Source organism: Cimex lectularius, unplaced genomic scaffold (assembly GCF_000648675.2).
Source record: "Cimex lectularius strain Harlan isolate CLEC.00 unplaced genomic scaffold, Clec_2.1 scaffold40, whole genome shotgun sequence".
Classification (NCBI taxonomy): Eukaryota; Metazoa; Arthropoda; class Insecta; order Hemiptera; family Cimicidae; genus Cimex; species Cimex lectularius.
Genome location: NW_019392652.1, coordinates 1,244,343 through 1,262,597, shown reverse-complemented (window position 1 = coordinate 1,262,597; position 18,255 = coordinate 1,244,343). Strand labels below are relative to the sequence as shown.

At 35.8% G+C, this 18,255-nt stretch overlaps 1 protein-coding gene across 2 annotated transcripts in view; it reads left to right on the top strand.

The window, feature by feature from the left end:
• LOC106670118 (myosin heavy chain 95F) overlaps positions 1-18,255 on the top strand; it is a 49,156-nt gene that overhangs the window by 13,440 nt on the left and 17,461 nt on the right. The gene's annotated exons all lie outside the window — the stretch shown is intronic.

Here is an 18,255-nt window from a genome sequence, read left to right as displayed (position 1 = left end):
TATTTGCCCGATGTAATTGATACGAGCATCCAATATTGTAATTTTATATTAAAAATAAGAGGCCAATTTAAATGAAAACATCCAAATCCTTCGACATGATTTCGAAAAACGTATACGTATATTGTATACTAGAAACAATAAGATTCAAAATTGCAATTAGGTTGTCAGATTTGTAAACCTAGTAATTATTCATATTTTGATTCTTGATTGGCTGATTGGATTCATGTAAATATAAAACTGGCTGATAAATTGATGGATATTGATTGAATTTATTTAAGTAGGTTTGTAAGTGAATAAACAATTAATTGCTTTTTTTAAGAATATTAATTAGTCTATAAGTACATTGGTTGATAGTTTGAAGGATAAATAAACCAATGATAATAAAAAGGGAAAGAACACATAAAATCAGTAAGAAATGAAAAGAAGTGAGATTTGTTGTCAGGAATGGACAGGGTAATGGTTTATTTGAATGTCGCCGATGAAAATGACAGGCTAGTACATTTCCTGTTGGAGAGAAGATTTGACCTGGTTGGTCAGATGTAAGGTGGAAGTTAACAGCGGATGATACAATAGATGAACCGTCGGAGTCAAAAAGAAAATAAACCTGGTGAAATTTTTAGTCTTTAACATCACCAACGTGCTTGAGGGTTTTGGAAGAAACAAACGTAGACTGGGAAAAAATCGTATATTTTATTTTGTATTGAATTTTGCAGTTATAAAAAACTGTGTTTCCGATGGACCGACGCTTCCTGTTTTGATTCGTGTCAGGAGTTCAAAAGCCTCGATTTACAAGTTGCCAGTCCTAGAATTATTTATCTTCCGATAAAAGTTGTACAAGTGAGGTCACAATGGATCGAAAACCAAGTCAACGTATCACCGGTGTTTTGTCTCAACGCTTCCGGGCCCTAACAATAGTTATATTACTTCCGGTTATTCGCCGACGTCGTTGTTCCGCCTGTGATAAAACCATTTTAAACGCAGTATCACACAAGACCTGGTGCAACTATCGCGTGGGATCTTCGCCTCGATCTGTTATTTTCTCCAAGCAACCTTAACAAGGATACGTTGCGCAATCCATTGTTCTCCTGCCATAACATTTCGGCCTGAACCTAACGTTCTCACCGGTTACCGATAAAGCTCAATTTATTGCGTAATGGAGTTTTTCCTTCCAATTGAGAACAGGATCAGTGTGTCAAGTGTAAATAAACGCTGCACTCTGCATGCCGTAGGGAATACATTTGTGAATGTTTACACCAGACAACCATTACAAAAGCCACTAAACCTTTAATGTTTGATAATTTTTTCCAACCAAAATAAAAATATTACACGAAATACATATAAGGATTTGTATTTCTAGAATTGTTTCGGGTAGAAACGGTATCGATTTAACAAGACTTATTTAGGGCCACTGTCAGTAAAAACAAGCTATATTGATTATTGTTGGAATTTCGGGAGCAATTGAACACGAAGCTACTATTTATAACATTTAATGTTTATATTATTGGGTTTTCCGGAAAATAATGCAAGTTTATGATTATAAAATAAAAACAATTAATAAATAATTTTCAATATTTTTTTTTAAATAAAATACCCAACATAACTCTCAATACACTTCTCCCAACGTTATTGCAACTTCAATTTTGAATCTACATTATTAACAAATTCTGTAAACGAATTTTCTAACGACTTTTGATGAATGATTATTTTATGATGTAAAACATTGTCCACGCGTCTGAAAAAATGGTAGTGGGTAGGCGAGAGGTCTGAAGAATAGGGTGAGGCCGAGCGTTGTCGTTTAACAGAATCGGCCTTTTCCGATTGACTAAAGATGGCTTCAGTATGCCAGTTTCTGGTGCGTTGCTTCAATTTGAGAGCAATACATTTCGGCATTGACCGTCAGGATTCAAAAAGTTGTAGTAAATCAGCCCAAATGAAACCCACCAGAGACACCTTTTTTGACGAGTTTGAGCTTTGGAAATTGTGGTGATGCTTCTCCTCTGTCGAACAACTGTCCATAACGTCTGCTGTTATCGTAGTCTCCACTTTTCGTACAAGGAACACTTCTATCCAGAAAAGGTTCGTTTCATGAATGAAGAATGATTTTTTTCGGCGGTAGTTTAATGCATGAGGAACCCAACTTTTGAGCTTTTGCAACTTTCCAATTGCCTTAAGATGGTCAGCGTCGGCCGATTTGCTAAATAAAAGATTCTCTGCAAATTCTGAAACAGTTGTTCTAGGATTTTCTTCGACCAAAGAACATTATATCAGCTGATACAAGACCACTGAGACCAAGAGTTTTATTTGATTTATTTATTGTAAAGTCAATTTGTACATACGTTGGATCCGAATACCGGGGAACTTAGATTCGAACCCGGTACCCTATCAGTGTTGAGTCGGCTTGCCAATGCCTTAAACGTTGCGGCCAAATTAAACCAAAAATTTTCTGTTTTATAACGGCACGATAATACAAAAAATATAAAAAAGTCTATAAAGTGCAACTGTCATAAAACTAGCTAACAATTCGAAGATAAAGATAATATTTATTACCCCCAAAGAATCGCGCCTTTTGTTTTCTTTGAAAAACAATAAAAACGCCCTATAATATTTCACTGTAAAACTTAAGCAAGAAGACTGAGTAATTGTTTTGTTAACTATTTGTTTCGTGTTCCGATCCGTTGCTTTTGCTTGTTTATCCTTTTTTATTACCTACGCCCAATTTTGAATATTAATTTCATTTTATCAGTTGTTTTGAATCAAACTATGACTATGAATCTTTTTTATTTAATTATTTGATTTTTACAAGTCTCTTGTAGAAGTTACCCAGTGCCAACACTCCTTCACACTGAAACTTCTCCAATCTTCACTCGATGAGAATGTCTCAGGGTCACTTTCACTTCAATCGTCTTGGAGGATTTTCTGATAAGGTTGGAAGGGATAACTGTCCTACTAATATATTGTATTATTATGTGTTCTCAGTTATTAATAAAATTGTTTTATAGTGGGCTTTGATGAGTTCATGTAAAACGGGATGTGTAGACTACAAATTTAAATTTTATTTGTACCATAGTCTGTCTGCCATTTTATGGGTGTGAATCAAATATGTTATGTCAAAAAGCATAAAACATTAATTTTTTGATAAACTCATAACTTCTTGATCTGTATAATTTTTTTGTAAGATTTTTTAATTATTAAAAACGATCTGACAATAAGCCCGCTCATTCTCTCTCTCTTCCTATTTTTGCAAATACAAATATACATAATGTACGTTGGTTTGTCTATTGGATTGTAGGTCCGTGATTTTTCTGCTAAACAACACAGCGGAACATTCACTGACCTTTTGATTAGAGTTCACATTCTCTTTCCTAGTTGCTAGTTTATAATCTGTCTGTACGTTTTTTTAAACAATAATCCGGAGATGGCGCGTTCAGTCGTACTTTTTATTGTATCTTTCACTCCAGGATTCAGCTGGAAGGCCCGTTCATTAGGTTTGACGTATTTGCGTTAAAGACACTCGGGTAGGACCGAGGAAGAAAGTCGAGCAGCAGAAAGGTCATCCGTCTAACGGTCTGCTATTTCCCTCCTACTGCCTTCTACCAAATCACCCTATTCCACTCTCCGTTTATTCCAGTCTCCTGTCTCGCAATCTCATCGCCATCGTGATAGAACCGGCGGTTTCGGGCCGGGGGCAGCCGCCTGAAACAGAACTGTACTTTCGCCCCGAGGGAGTCAAGATTTTTGAAAGTTTCTATTCGAAACGTAAAGGCTTTGGTTTTTCTGAACGGATCTTTCGCCACAACCAACATGACATTGGCTGTTCAATCCTATCCAAAAAGATCATTAACAATCTATATTTATTTTCTATTAAGAGTAATCTATAAAATCTCATCAAATTCATCCCTCACACGTCAATTCTTACTGCGAAATATACTATTGAATATAATGAATAAAAAAATCGTACAATTTTCATTATTACATATACTTATATACATATACTTATTACATATACTTTTCAAACCTAGGGACAACAAGGAAAACCAGTTTTTGAAGTGGCAAATAACAATTAAACTGAATTTTTTTCTAAGGAAAAGCTCGTAATAATTGCTGCTTAGTCAAGTCTCGCTGATGACGCGGGTAAAATTGTTGCTCGTGACCTGAAACACTACCTCACCAAATTTATCTCCTGTTAAAATTTGTTTTATTTTCGTCCTGTTCATAATCACATCCGTAAACCTGTTTAAACAATAAATGTTTTTTTTAGTTCTATCGTTTCCTAACTTTCTGGCCTGCCTATTATAGGTATTTGGTTTTGAGATACGAAATTTCGCCATCTTCAGGCCGATAAATATTTATATAGATTGACAGAGAGATATAGACAGAATTATTAATATATCGATAGTGTAAGTGAGAGAGGGAGAGATAGAGAGAAAGAGAGAGAGAAAGAAAGAGAGAGAGAGAGAGAGAGAGAGAGAGTAGGCGGAGAGAAAGTAGGCGGAGAGAAAGAGAGAGAGAGAGAGAGAGAGAGAGAGAGAGAGAGATAGAAAGAGAGAGAGTAGGCGGAGATAAAGGAAAGGGACAGAACGAGAGAAAGAAAAAGAGAGAGAGAGAGAGAAAAAAAGAGAGAGAGAGAAAGAGAGAGAGTGATAGGGGGAGAGGGAGAGAGACAGAACGAGTGAGAAAGAGAGAGGGAGAGAGAGCCAGGAAACTTAATGTTAATATTTTATTTTATTCAGCTCTAACAGATAATTATATCAATTTATCGTAATTTCTTAATTATAATTTTCATTTTTAAAAGGTATCTTTCTAATTATGGCTTAAATATAACAATGATAATTTAATGTACACTAGTATTAAATAACAAATAAATAAATAATAGTTATAATAATTAATAAATAGCAAATTTAGTAATAAATAATCTTAACACAATAGTACATAATTCAGTACTATAGTAGTATAGTAACACAATACTATAGTAGTATAGTATAACACATATATATAACATGAGGATATTGTAATTACATTTTTGTCTATTATTGTATTTTGTCAGGAACTCTTCTTTTAATATAGATTTTGCATTTACATATGGTAAAAGTAATAAATTGTACAGGTTGTTTTTCTTATAATTATTGATTGCTTTTACTAAAAAAGATGCATTGTAGATAGCAGTTCTGATTTTAGGCAATATACATTTATTTTTATCATATCTAGTATTCTTGTCATGGGTAGGCTTATACAATTTAAAGTTATTTATCAGATATGATGGTTTTTGTCTTTTTAATAATTTTATTAAGAACATCGAGAGTATTAGTGCTCTTCTTTCTTTAATTTTTAAAATTTTTGCTTTCGCATAATATGGTGTGACATGATCAAAGTATTCGATATTATAAACATATCTTATACAAGCATTTTGTGCTTTTTGTAGTTTTTATAATTTTTTTTAACTTATGTTAGAATAGCATAAGGAAGCATAATCAAAGATTGGGAACAACATAGATTTTATAATTTGTAATTTTACCTCAGGTGGAAGATCAATCTAAAGAGAGAGAGAGAGAGAGAGAGAGAGAGAGAGAGAGAGAGAGAGAAAGAGGCGGAGATAAAGGAGAGAGACAGAACGAGTGAGAGAGAGAGGGAGAGAGAGCCAGGAAACTTAATGTTNGAGAGAGAGAGAGAGTGAGAGAGAGAGGGGGAAAAAGTAGGTGGAGATAAAAAAGAGAGACAGGACGAGAGAGAGAGAGAGAGAGAGAAAATAGGCGGAGAAAGAGAGAGAGAGAGAGAGAGAGAGAGAAGAGAGAGAGAGAGTAGGCGGAGAAAGAGTGAGTAGGCGAAGATAAATGAGAGCGAGAGAACGACAGAACGAAAGAAAGAGAGAGAGACAGAACGAGAGAGAGAGAGAGAGAGAGAGAGAGAGTGAGCAAGAGAAAAATGTTAAACATACACATACACAAAGCGTATATGTAATATCTTTTTTCAAGGTAAATTGTAATTAGAAAGCTTATTGCTTGGTAACTGTGAGCAACTTTTGCGTTCATTCTTTACGGTTCATTTCCCCCTTTTTTTAAATAAATAATTGAGATATTATATAAAGTCAGTTGAATAATTGGTCGTAATAATGTTCAATCTCTAGGCGAAATTGTGGAAACTGTCAGAATTTATTTTTCAAGGCCATTAGTTTTATACAAGAAAAGATATTTAATTACCAGGGATATCGAAATGTAATCATGCCCTTTTTGTTTTATAATAAATCGCAATAAAAACATACAGCATGTTAACTATGATTTTCTGTTACATAAACGTATATCGAGAAAGTCTTATAAAATAACAGAATGGTAATTTCACGTATGTGTATTGCTTCTATAAGTACAATAAACTTCGAACATGGCTATCAACCCAGCGTAGAAATAGATTGTCGTGTCGCCCTTTAGTATATTCACCGCCCCCAATTTTATTTGCAGCCTGCATTGCGGTGTTTCATTGTACTTCAAATCATAGTCTCGTCATACCTTTTAATAAAAAAACCACATAGTTAAAAATCTTCAAAAAAATAGAAAATATCTGCAAAAAATTAACTTGAGATAAATAGAAGTTGCTTACTAACAAACAATAAAAGATAAGAGGTTTATCTTATTACACTGTTATATTGAAGATTACTCTCAGGACATAAATATTTCTCCTCCCAAATTAAACAACGATTCATAATTGTGTAAATATGTATATACTAGCTTAATTGCCCATGGGGGTAATAAAAAGTGTTGTTCCAGAAAAGTGTCTAAAAATCTTCTTGATAACAATGATAAATTAGTGAAATCTGGATTGATTTTACCAGTACAGAGTGTCACATACAATATAAAAAATAGTGTAAGCGATGAATCGGAACTCGTTCAAGGGCGTCTAACTCTAAAAGGTTGTGAAGGACGATTCAAAACGTTTATAATTTCACTTCTTTGCCCCACGAGCTTACAGATCAAAAATTAAAACAAAACAACAGCACAATTTTGTTACAAAAATAGAAAATCAAATCACTGTGAACTTTTTAACCCTGGGAATTTTTCAAGCGTTGAGACAATATAGGGTTAGTCACTTGCGGGTTCTTATCTTTATTTAAAGTTTACATATGTTGATAATGTTGTTGAAAACCGATATTAATTCAATCTAAATTGTCTAAAACCGTCTTGAATAAAGGTGTACATGGCATGAGTTTTATAATAATATAGATTTCGTACTTGGATTACTTGACGTGACGCGTCATCTACCACGACATACCGTAGTGTTCGTCAATCGTGTCAATAACTCGATATAAACGAGAAAAATTGAACAAATTATCGAAGAAGAGGGAAAATGTGTGTGTGGTGCATATGTCGATCTCTACGACGTATCGAACGTCTGAAACTTTCCGTATCCCGCTAGCTTACCGGCTTACGACGTAAACATCTTTAGCTGTTTTCAACGACAGGCCTTCTCGGCCGGCCCAGTTCCGAGCCCTAAATAGGTCTAAATTAAACTGCCACGTCGTACCTTCTTTCTCTCCAAGCCATGTGTACATTGAGAAGTAACCAAGTCCGGCTAATTACTGTTCTCCGTCGAGACATACCCGACGAAGTGAGTGCGGGCACCTTACTCCCGTTTCTTCGGACAAGAATCCTCCGCTTTCAGTAGAAATCTATAATCTATTTAAGTAGGCCCGCCCGGTAATAAAGTCTTAAATAGAGTTTCGACTTCGAACTCCTCGAAGGGACGAACCTTGCTACGACGGAGCGCTGCAGGCGCGTTCACTTGGGTCTTGCGACGGCTCTTAGACGAGCCGCCAATTAAAGTTACATGATTTTGAGCCTTTCACGAGACTCACAGGTTATCATTGCTCATAGTCGGGAACTCAGCCTTTGAGACGTTCAGGCCTAATCCCACGGATGGTAACACGCAGGCCTCTCCGAGTGCATGAACCAATTGTCCGTACCTGCGTTCTTCTACTAAGCAGGATTACTACAGCAATGACATCATAAGAATCTCGACGGTCTAATAAACCCAGCTCACATTCTCTTTTGGCAGATGAACAATCCGACGCTTGTGATTCTCCTTCGCAATGATAGCAAGAGCCGATATCGAAGGATCGACAAGCGACGTCAATATGAACACTTGGCCGCCACAAGCCAGCCTATCGCTGTGACAACTTTTCTGACTCTTACTGAAAACTTTGAGCCAAAAGGATCGACGGGCCTTGCTTTCGCAGTCCCTACGTGCACTGAGCATAGGGATCTACAAGCTTTTGCCCTTTTGTTCTACGCGAGGTTTCTGTCCTCGCTCAGCTGACCTTAGTGCACCTTGTTATATTTGACAGAGTACCGCCCCAGACGAACCAGTTAATTTTCGTGCTTGCTTAATGCCTTCCATGGATGTTTAGCCGATTCACAGGCTCCCTCTACCATTGCCTTTGCAGTTTCACTTTACTTTGTCTCTGCGAGACTTCATGGCTTAAGCTTTCAGAAAAGCGAAGACAAGCTTGCTCTCAACGTTTGTCCTGGTATGTATGTTCATCCGTAGAACTCCGAACTCGGGAACGCCAGGCGAGCCGATGAATCGAGGGAGCGCGTTTACGGTGCGAGGTCCCGCTACTATGAGACTTGTAACTAGTAAATCAAAAGTTGGCTTATTGAGCCTTTGCGGTTTCGCTTTAATATAGTCTGTACTAAGACATTTATGGCTTGACTGAGACTTGCATGGATTAACCTTTGAGACAAGTATATGACTACTGGCAGGATCAACTATAGAACTACCGTGGGAGCGAACTGTCGGCTTGCGCTCACGAGTTGCCGGCGAGCAAAACAGACGCCTGCTCTCGAGGTGTGTCGTATGTATATGTACGCCAAAGAACGCCGTCCTCGAGCCCGCCGGACGAGCCGACGAACCGGGTTGCCGGGACCGAAGTTCGGTACAACGGCCGGGCGCACGTACTGACTGAGTTCGTTCACAAAATCCTTGTGCTCGTAGGCATGTAACATACCCCTCGTGAAGGTGTGTTCTTACACACAGTGTTCTCACAAATGTCAACATTTCACAAACTGTTCGAATACCTTACTGTGTGGGCCGACAACCGCCCTGGCCATTTGAGTGACTCGGGCCGACCGACGGTCGTATATAGTTCATCGCACCTGAGACCCCGTGACGAATCACGTGCTCGCGACAACGCTGTTTTGAAAAAATTGATGCCAGGCGCCGACAGGTAACATACCCGCGGATGGGCAATGCGTCCGCGTCACATCAAGCTTTAACCATAAAAGCGAGTTTTCGTATAAGAGGCTGGCTTCTCCAGGCACCCCCTCGCAGGCGGACAAAAGAGTCTTGAGGACGGAAGGACGGGCCAGAGTCTACGGGAGAGGTGCCGTGAGGGGCGACACCCGGTACTGTTAGTTTCTCACAGTCTGGGAGTCGGGAATCAGCCATTGGGACTTGTCCGCAGACTGGGGCGTGAGCACTTTTCTAACTGCGGTGGTACTATTTCAACGACGCCATGAGAGAAACTGCGCGCCATGGCGTTAGTCAAAGCCGTCCGGATACCCGGGAGAAAACGCCTTCTTCCCAACTACACACCCCATAAAGAGTATTTTTCGATCCCACTATCCGCTAACACATTATTCCGGGACTTGTAAAGTTTTCGCTTCTCTGTCAAGCCATGTAAACTTTTATTCAAAAATGATTCTCAGACAGATTTCTGCTTCTTCTCTTCTCGTTAAAACGACCGTTCGTACACACACACACACACACTCTCTCTCTCTCCTCTCTCTCTCTCTCTCTCTCTCTCTCTCTCTCTCTCTCTCTCTCTCTCTCTCTCATTTACTCTATCGATATATAATTCTGTCTCTATCTCTCTGTCAATCTATATAAATATGTAAGTAAATTAACTAAGTAAAGTAACTAGTAAATTTATAAAGCCATATAACAATCTCTCTCCACCCTCTCTCACTCTCTCTCTCTCTCTCTCTCTCTCTCTCACTCACTCACTCACTCTCTCTCTTTCCTCTCTTTCACTATCATAAGCATCCTTCACAACCTTAGTTAGACGCCCTTGAACGAGTTCCGATTCATCGCTTACACTATTTTTTCTATTTTATGTGACACTGTACGGGTAAAATCAATCCAGATTCCACTAATTTATCGTTGTTTTCTGGAAAATATTTAAAGTACAGAACTGGCCTCGACTGATTTAACAAACTGGCAGCTGAAAGGTTTCGCGTTAACATAACAAAGAAAAAAATTGACTTTCAGTATTGAATCGTAAAAATATATCTTACTGCGCTATTTTGAAGGGCAATCAATAAATAATATCTAGTCATTTCAGCTAACTATAAAGTCAGTCTTTTGACATAGTTTAGAGAGAATCAATAGTAATCACTTATCGTAGAATCCATTTTCTACAATGAGAATTGATGTTCTAGTGCTCAATAAACTTCGTCATTTCATTTCTTTTCTTGTAAAAAGATGGAGGTCAGTTTTGTAATTACTGTATTCGTTCCTTCGAGAGGATAGCAAAGGTGATTCGTGATGGGAAAATTCAGGTACCTGATCCGTTCTCGCGTAGGTCCGGAGCTCCCTTGAAAAATCGGTCGGCCTTTGTGGAACCTGGATCTGGAAACGGAGCATAATCGGTACGAAACCAGCCGTAAAATACGATTGTTTTATACATCACACCGAAGAACCATTGGGTCCAATTAAAAAATGGTAGATTCCATAGCACAAGTTTGTCAAACAGTTTTTTTTTTTTAAATGTTAAATACTATATGTTATACTTTACGTTTTAAGGCATTCTACGACTTTCATAAGTATTATGGATATTATTATGGATTTCAGTTATTGTTTGCTATGTATGTAATATTGTATATGTACGTAAGAGTTTTATGTGGTATTTCTCTTCCTTCCTCTCTCTCACTCAGACTCACCCTCCCACACACACACACACTCACCAATCTCACTCTCTCTCGCTCACCCCTTAATATGTATAATATGACTTCGATGAATCTGTCAGATAAATACTGTAATTAGACTTTTTTCCAAAATATAAACCATTTTTAGATGTTTATTTTTAAATCGTGAGATGCGGTCTGGTGTGATGTAGGTTTCAGAAAAACATTTTCTTTATCGTGCCAACGTTTCGATCTTTATTGAGATCATCTTCAGGGCCTGGGATTTACAAACATTGTTTACATATAACAATTACATTTTGGATGTGGAAAAGTGAATTTATACAATGCAAAATATATATTTTGCAATGTATAAATTCACTTTTCCTGTAATGTAAACAATAACTCACCAGACCGCATCTCACTATTTGTAAATAAATATCGATTAACGGTCACTAATCACCACACATTTTTAGATGTTTAGCCTGCTTTCTTGTTGGAAGACATTTTTGCAGACGAGACGCAAAGAAGCCAGAGGAATTCGTCTTAAAACGGATTTAAAACATTATAGCGTCTTTACCTTTTTTTAAAAATATTAAATCCTTTTATTGTTTAAAAATCTTAACGCCTATTTTTACATTTTTTTAATATAGGATTATTATATAGGATTATTGTTAGATAGGAAGTCAACCTTTTGAACCTATCGGCCGACGATTTACTTACGTGTTATCACAAAATGCCTTGACACCACAGGGATTTTTTTATGTTCTAATATGATTCATCAAGGAGGAATTGTCTAGTAATCAATATTTTCATCGTCCAGCCAACCATCGTATGTGTTAATGAGAAAATTAGATCTACTCTTGCTCTCTGTCTGTCTATCTGTCTCTCTCTCTCTCTCTCTCTCTCTCTCTCTCTCTCTCTCTCACTCTCTCTCTCAAAAAAAAAAAAAATGTTAGGAATTAGAATGCGGGCTTTTCCAATTCGACCTTTCTCACTTAAGGTTCATTTGCCCCTGTTCGTTGGTTTCGTGATCCAGTAACATGGAATTAAGGGTCTAACACGACAAATTTCAGACACGAAAATCAGTGAAAGACATGTAATCGTTTCTACATAGAATAATTTATTAACTCCTAACTATAATTATAAGGTTGATAAGATTTACATAAATAACATCCGTTGGTATTTTTGTTTTTGTCCTTTAAACAAGCAGATATGGTATTACATAGTCATCATTTTAATTTCATTTTAAAATAACTGAACTATAAAGGTGAAACTATAATGGAAAGACAATTGTCCAAATAAATAGTTACTTTCTGCAGCAAAATCTGGATTTTAAGGAGCTTAGAAAATAGCGTTTTAAGACTAGAATTCAAGTAGAATGTGGGTAATTGGGTTTCTTTCAAAAACCAACCCCATTTCCGGATAAGCCCAGACCTAAATCCAAACTCTACTATGTGGGTAAGTCAGTCAGTTGCAATTTTTCTGACCAGTGGTTTGATTGAAACGTGTTTTCTTTTTTAATTAAGTACATGTAAATTTAAATTACAGTTCTATAACTGCGGACATTTCTCTTACTTTGTAACTCGCCGTCATTTAGCATAAATAATCATTCATCAACTTACAGATATGATAAAACCTTTGAATTTTTCTCTAGTTCGTCGAGAAAAACTTTCTTTTATTGATTTCCAACGGTTGTACATTTTAAAGTGAGGTGCCCTGGGCCGAGAAGAGCCGCCATGAAACACCCCGTTACCGGCTTTACTGAACCTGAACGGCTCAGGATGTAGAAAACAGAAAACAGCAGGTGGAGAAAACAGCTGTTCCAGTTGAATAACAATTCTTACGATACGCCGGAGGAAGGACTCATGGGTGAAAATTGATGAAATGATAAAAAAAAATAAGACGCCCATTATGTTGCAATATCCGACTGTAAACACTCTCATCAACCGAAACCGTCCCATAAATATATCGTAAATCATTCACTCGAGATTGATTGTTCGATTAAGAAGACGTGTGAACTATTTTAAATGGCCCATTCTTTCTGAGTTCTGAAAGATGACCTGATTTTTGTGTAAATACTCTTGCGTTTTGTGTCATATGAATTACATTAGAGACATAAAACAGTGAAAGTGAGTGCTATTACAAAGTTAAAAATACGAAAGCAGGAAGGAAGAGTCCGAAATGTACATCACGCAAACTAGAATAAGCCAAGCGCTTAAACACAATTATGCAAGAATGCCATATGTGTTGTTAAATAAATAACAACATAATCAACATAATAATTGCTGAATGTGTTAAAAGCTTTCGTTTAAACCATTTCTTTATTCATTTGTTTATTTTAAACTTAGTTTTATAGTTAAGAAAATAAAACTGTTACTGGCAATTGAAGTTTGATTCGAACAAATATCAAAGATATTTGACATATTGTACACATGGCACAAGATCCTATGAATTAATTCTCCTTTCGATCGTAGAAGAGAAATTGTAAATTTTCGAAAGCAAATGTACGAAAATTCATTTAGATAATCCGCCGTGATTAGAGTGGGACGCACAAGGTCTTGTTGCCGCATAATTCATAGTCCAAGCTATGTTATTTTCCAGCCCATTTGGTTAAACCTCAAAATCCAAAGTGGGAAGCGTCAAGTTCAGAAACACCCGGATCGCCTCCCTAACACGACAGATAATTCTTGAAACAAAAAATTTACGTGATATATTTGTTGTCCGGTGGCGTTTTATTTATCCTTGTAGAAAGCTTTTGGCGTAAGATTTCTACGTGTTATCTCATTTCCGACGGCAATTTTTACATGGCGTTTTTTAGGTCGAAAGAGAGCAAAAATAAAATTTTCACTGGGACTGTTTATGGGTTTTTATAGTATATTTTGATTAATTTCCTACGTTCAAAGCTAGTTTCCTAGCTTCCGAGATGCCAATTGGCGAATGCACTGATTTGTATTTTTAATTAGAAAAAGCCCAAAACACTGTTAAAAAGTACTATATAAACATTACTTACAGTTCTTTATAAAAAGCTAGGTCCTACTCACCGTTAGTTGTTTTCAATGATACTGATTTCAAGCTTATAGATCATCATCAGATTGGAGGAATTTACAACCTCGTCTCTATACATGAATTGAAATCATTTTTATAAAGATTGAATTTTATCTTTTTATAAAGATTGAACAACCACCATTTTCCATTTTCTTGTTTATAATTTGGCCTTTTCTGAAAGTTTTTCTCTGAATATGTGTCTGAGAGGCAAAAACAACGATGATAGGCAGACCAAAATACTGTTTCATTACCCTGCAGGCCCAAGTGGGAAAACTCATAATTACTTATGTATCTTAAATTAATTAATTAATTAAATTGAAGAATTAATGTCTATGCAAAACAAGACTGTGCGCAGGCGTTAATAAAGAAAAATATGAAAGACGCACATATTTACATACTCTCAGGCAGCCAGGCAGACTTAAAGGCACTAAATGCAATTGCTTTCATCTCCAAACTTGTCTGGGAGTGCCTAAATTGCCCAATGACTGGAAAAAAACGTAAAAGGAAAAGGCAAAACAAAAGGTAAGATAAAAATAGTTCTATAAAATTAATCCTGAAAATTGCGCCAAGATTAAGGATTAACTGCGTCTGAAAACTATTGTACAACTTAAGTATTTTATAAAATTTTAAATGAACCCGGTATAGCTCTGGTTTTTTGATGGATCGTAATATGAAAAAGTATTGTGTATTAGTTAGATCTCTGGAGATGTTGGACGTTAACTTGTATGAGAGAATTTATTTTAAAATCTTTGATGTGATTTTTTTTCCAATTAAATAAAGGTTTCAGTAAATGAAGAATTTTTAACATCTTTCATGTTCTTTATGCCTACAAAATAACAATAAGTGATAAAGTATTTTATATAGCAGCATTGCATTTTGCCACTAAATATCTCAGATTGATCAAAAATCACGCAATTAAAAAGTAGATATAAATTATATAAAAACAGTAAAGATTTTTTTACCGACAAATAATCAGTTTTCTCGATATATCACAAGATTTTCGAGTTTTTAACGAAACAGGGCAGTTTTTTGTTTATAGTACCGTCATCACGTTGTTCCTTTTTGTGTACATGAGGGTGAATGTACTTATTAGCGTGATGCGTAGTATGAGAAATGGTAGAACATAAAGTACCCCATGATCACTCATTTATTAATTAGACATATAGTACGTGAAAAGGACTACTGTACTTCAGTAATTATTGGATATTTTAAGAGCAAGAAGTTACGCTGCTAGTCCCAATGGTGAACAACTATCAAGATTTTGATTTATTTTTTCACTTTCTGAAATGAACTGATTTATGATCAGGATGCTTGGAAAAAGGCAAAAGAATAAATATCGAAATGTTATAAATAAATGAGCTATTAAGTTCAGTGTCAGATTTACATAACCGTTAAGGATTCTTTGTTGGTTCGAGATAAATCGTGGATTTTATACCTTTGTATAAAAATATGACCTAAACCCTTGTAGAATCTGAAGAAACGCGTTGTAGAAAATCAGTTTGCTTAGATATCGCCCTAGTTAAACGGGCTGACTTTCTAAGCCGGACTTGAATTTTTAAGTGTAAAACCACCATTCCCTTCTAAGCCGGCCATCAATCGGACCTTAAGACATTTCTTTTTAGAATACAAACGCTGAATAAAAGTGTGACTCACTTCCTCCTCCGTATCCGGCCCGTTTTGTGAGCCCGAGGACGCATCACCGAGCGCATTCGGTGAGTAAACTGTAAACGACCGTGATGGGAAAAAGCCTTGCCGGACTCTTTTGTCACTTTCTGGCCTTGAGGACAGAAGCAGAACTGATGGAAATCAGTGAAAGTACCACGTTGGCCATTGTTACATATCTTGTCGACTGGGAAAAGTTTCGTTCCTAGTCGAGGTAATAATCCTTTTTTAATTGTTCTTGCCTCACGGTGGGGAAACAGTTCGTGACTTCTTTCTTACATCAATTCATAGGCGCGTTTCCTCTTTCTTAATGCCTTTTCTGTTTTCCAGAGTTTAAAAAAATGCCTTTTAGGACATATTTACATGGAAGATACTATCAAATCTTATCCATTAAATTTCAACACCTAGACTTTAGATACTTCAGTAAAAATATGAGACTTATTTCTCAGATTTTTTTTGTATATATCATTCCTAATTACATAATACATTTACATCTGTATAAATTTCTTAATGTTCACTAGGTTATCAGGGATAAGCTCAAATAAAATATTTTTAATTTTAAATCTTCGCCTAGCTTTCGGAACTTTATTGTACCTTCTTGAGGGTTCTACAAAATTATACAATTATAAATTATACAAAATTGAACATTTTTAATTTTGGCCAATTTAACATCAATATATGTAAGAACATGAAACACATATTTGTACTTACTGATTTTTAGTCAGAAGTAAATAAAGTTGAATTGTTTTATTTTCGTGCTAACACTGAAAGTTTTTTCTCACTTTTTCCTTCACCTTTTCACCTATGAAATTACTAGACTATTTTCTTATAATATCACAGACAGTAGAAATAAAGATACAGCAGCAAATAACAGCACCTTATTGTATCTTTATTTCTACTGTTTGTGATATTATATGAAACTAGTCTAGTCATGTCCTTGTTTTAGCCGGCCGTTGGATAATCAATTGCTAATTTTAAACTTATGTTGAGGTGAGCGGCCCCAGAAGAAAAGTCCAAATGCTTCGTTCAAAACATTTATTGACAACGTTTCGGACGTCTCACGTCCTTCATCAGACATAATTATTGTTTTGTTTTTTTGTGTCAGTAACACCCTTTCCGGCGTCTCAGACCAACAGCAATTTATTGTTTCTATTTATTATTATTATTTCTTATCTTATTATTATTTCTTCTTATTATTATTTATTTCTATTTATTATCTAGCAATTTATTGAATATGAATTGAATATTGAATCTTGAATATTGAATGCCGGAAAGGGTGTTACTGACAAAAAAAAAAAAAAAAAAAAAAAAAAAAAAAAAAAAAAAAACAATGATTATGTACCTGATGAAGGACGTGAGACGTCCGAAAAGTTGTCAATAAATGTTTTGAACGAAGCATTTGGACTTTTCTTCGGGGGCCGTTCACCTCAACATAAGTTTAAAATTAGCAACTAGTCTAGTCATTTCACAGTTGAAAAGGTGAAGAAAAAAGTAAGAAAAAACTTTCAGTGTTAGGATGAAAATAAAACAATTCCACTTTATTTACTTCTGACTAAAAATCAGTAAGTACAAATATGTGTTTCATGTTCTTACATATATTGATGTAAAATTGGCCAAAATTAAAAATGTATAATATATCATTTCGTAGAGCCCTGAAGAAGGTATAATAAAGTTCCGAAAGCTAGGCGAAGATTTAAAACTAAACACATTTTAATTGACCACATCCCTGATAACTAAGTGATCATGGGCTGGTCGATAAACCTAAAAAACATAAATTTCTTAATCATCATTGACATCTTCCGAGTCAAATTGGATTACAGGATCTTTTCAAATGTAATACATGTTAAATTCACAATTTTTCAAGTGTAAAGGTTGAAAAATGGCAAAAAGGAGGGAAAATTCAAAAGGTGGGGTTGAGATGGGAAGTTAGTGTCCGAGCGGATAGAGGTCACGATAGCTCAAGCAGCGGCGTATCTAGCCGAAGATCGTGAGTTCGCATCCCGCTCGTGACACTGACTTTTTTATCTCATCTAAAAACCTTAATTAATTGATAATACATATTATTTTCCCGTTATAACATACGCTGGTGGTTTCTCTTAGTAAGTGTATATTTTTTATCTGTGGTTTTTTTAATGGTGGGAATGTGGTTTGTGAGTTTGTAAATACGTCTTTCCCATTTTTATCGTTCACCTTCTGCTTTTCGATTCGTCTTGTGCGTTTCTATGCGTTTTCTCTTCGCAGTTAGTGGTTTGTAAACATATAACAATATTTTGTATAAATCGATTATTGGTAATCCAAACGACAGTGCTTTAATTTATCAAGTGAAGAAGATTGTCGTATTATGATCAGACTGTGTGCAGGTGGAGTTGACTTTGCAAGGGGGCAAGGTCGGCCGACCATATTAGTGGAAAAACAGGCTCTACAGGACATTCAATCATTACAAAACATTAAATGCACATATTTTTTTATTGAATAAATCTTTTATACAGGCTAGATAAAGAATAACGAAAAATTCGTCTTCCATTATTATAAACTTACACCGCCAAAAGAAATGTTTAACAAGCGCGTTACAGCCTGGAATTTTGATTTCTTGTCTGTTGATTGCCTTTGTCCATACAACCAATAAATACAGTATAAATGCCATCTATATTTCAGATTT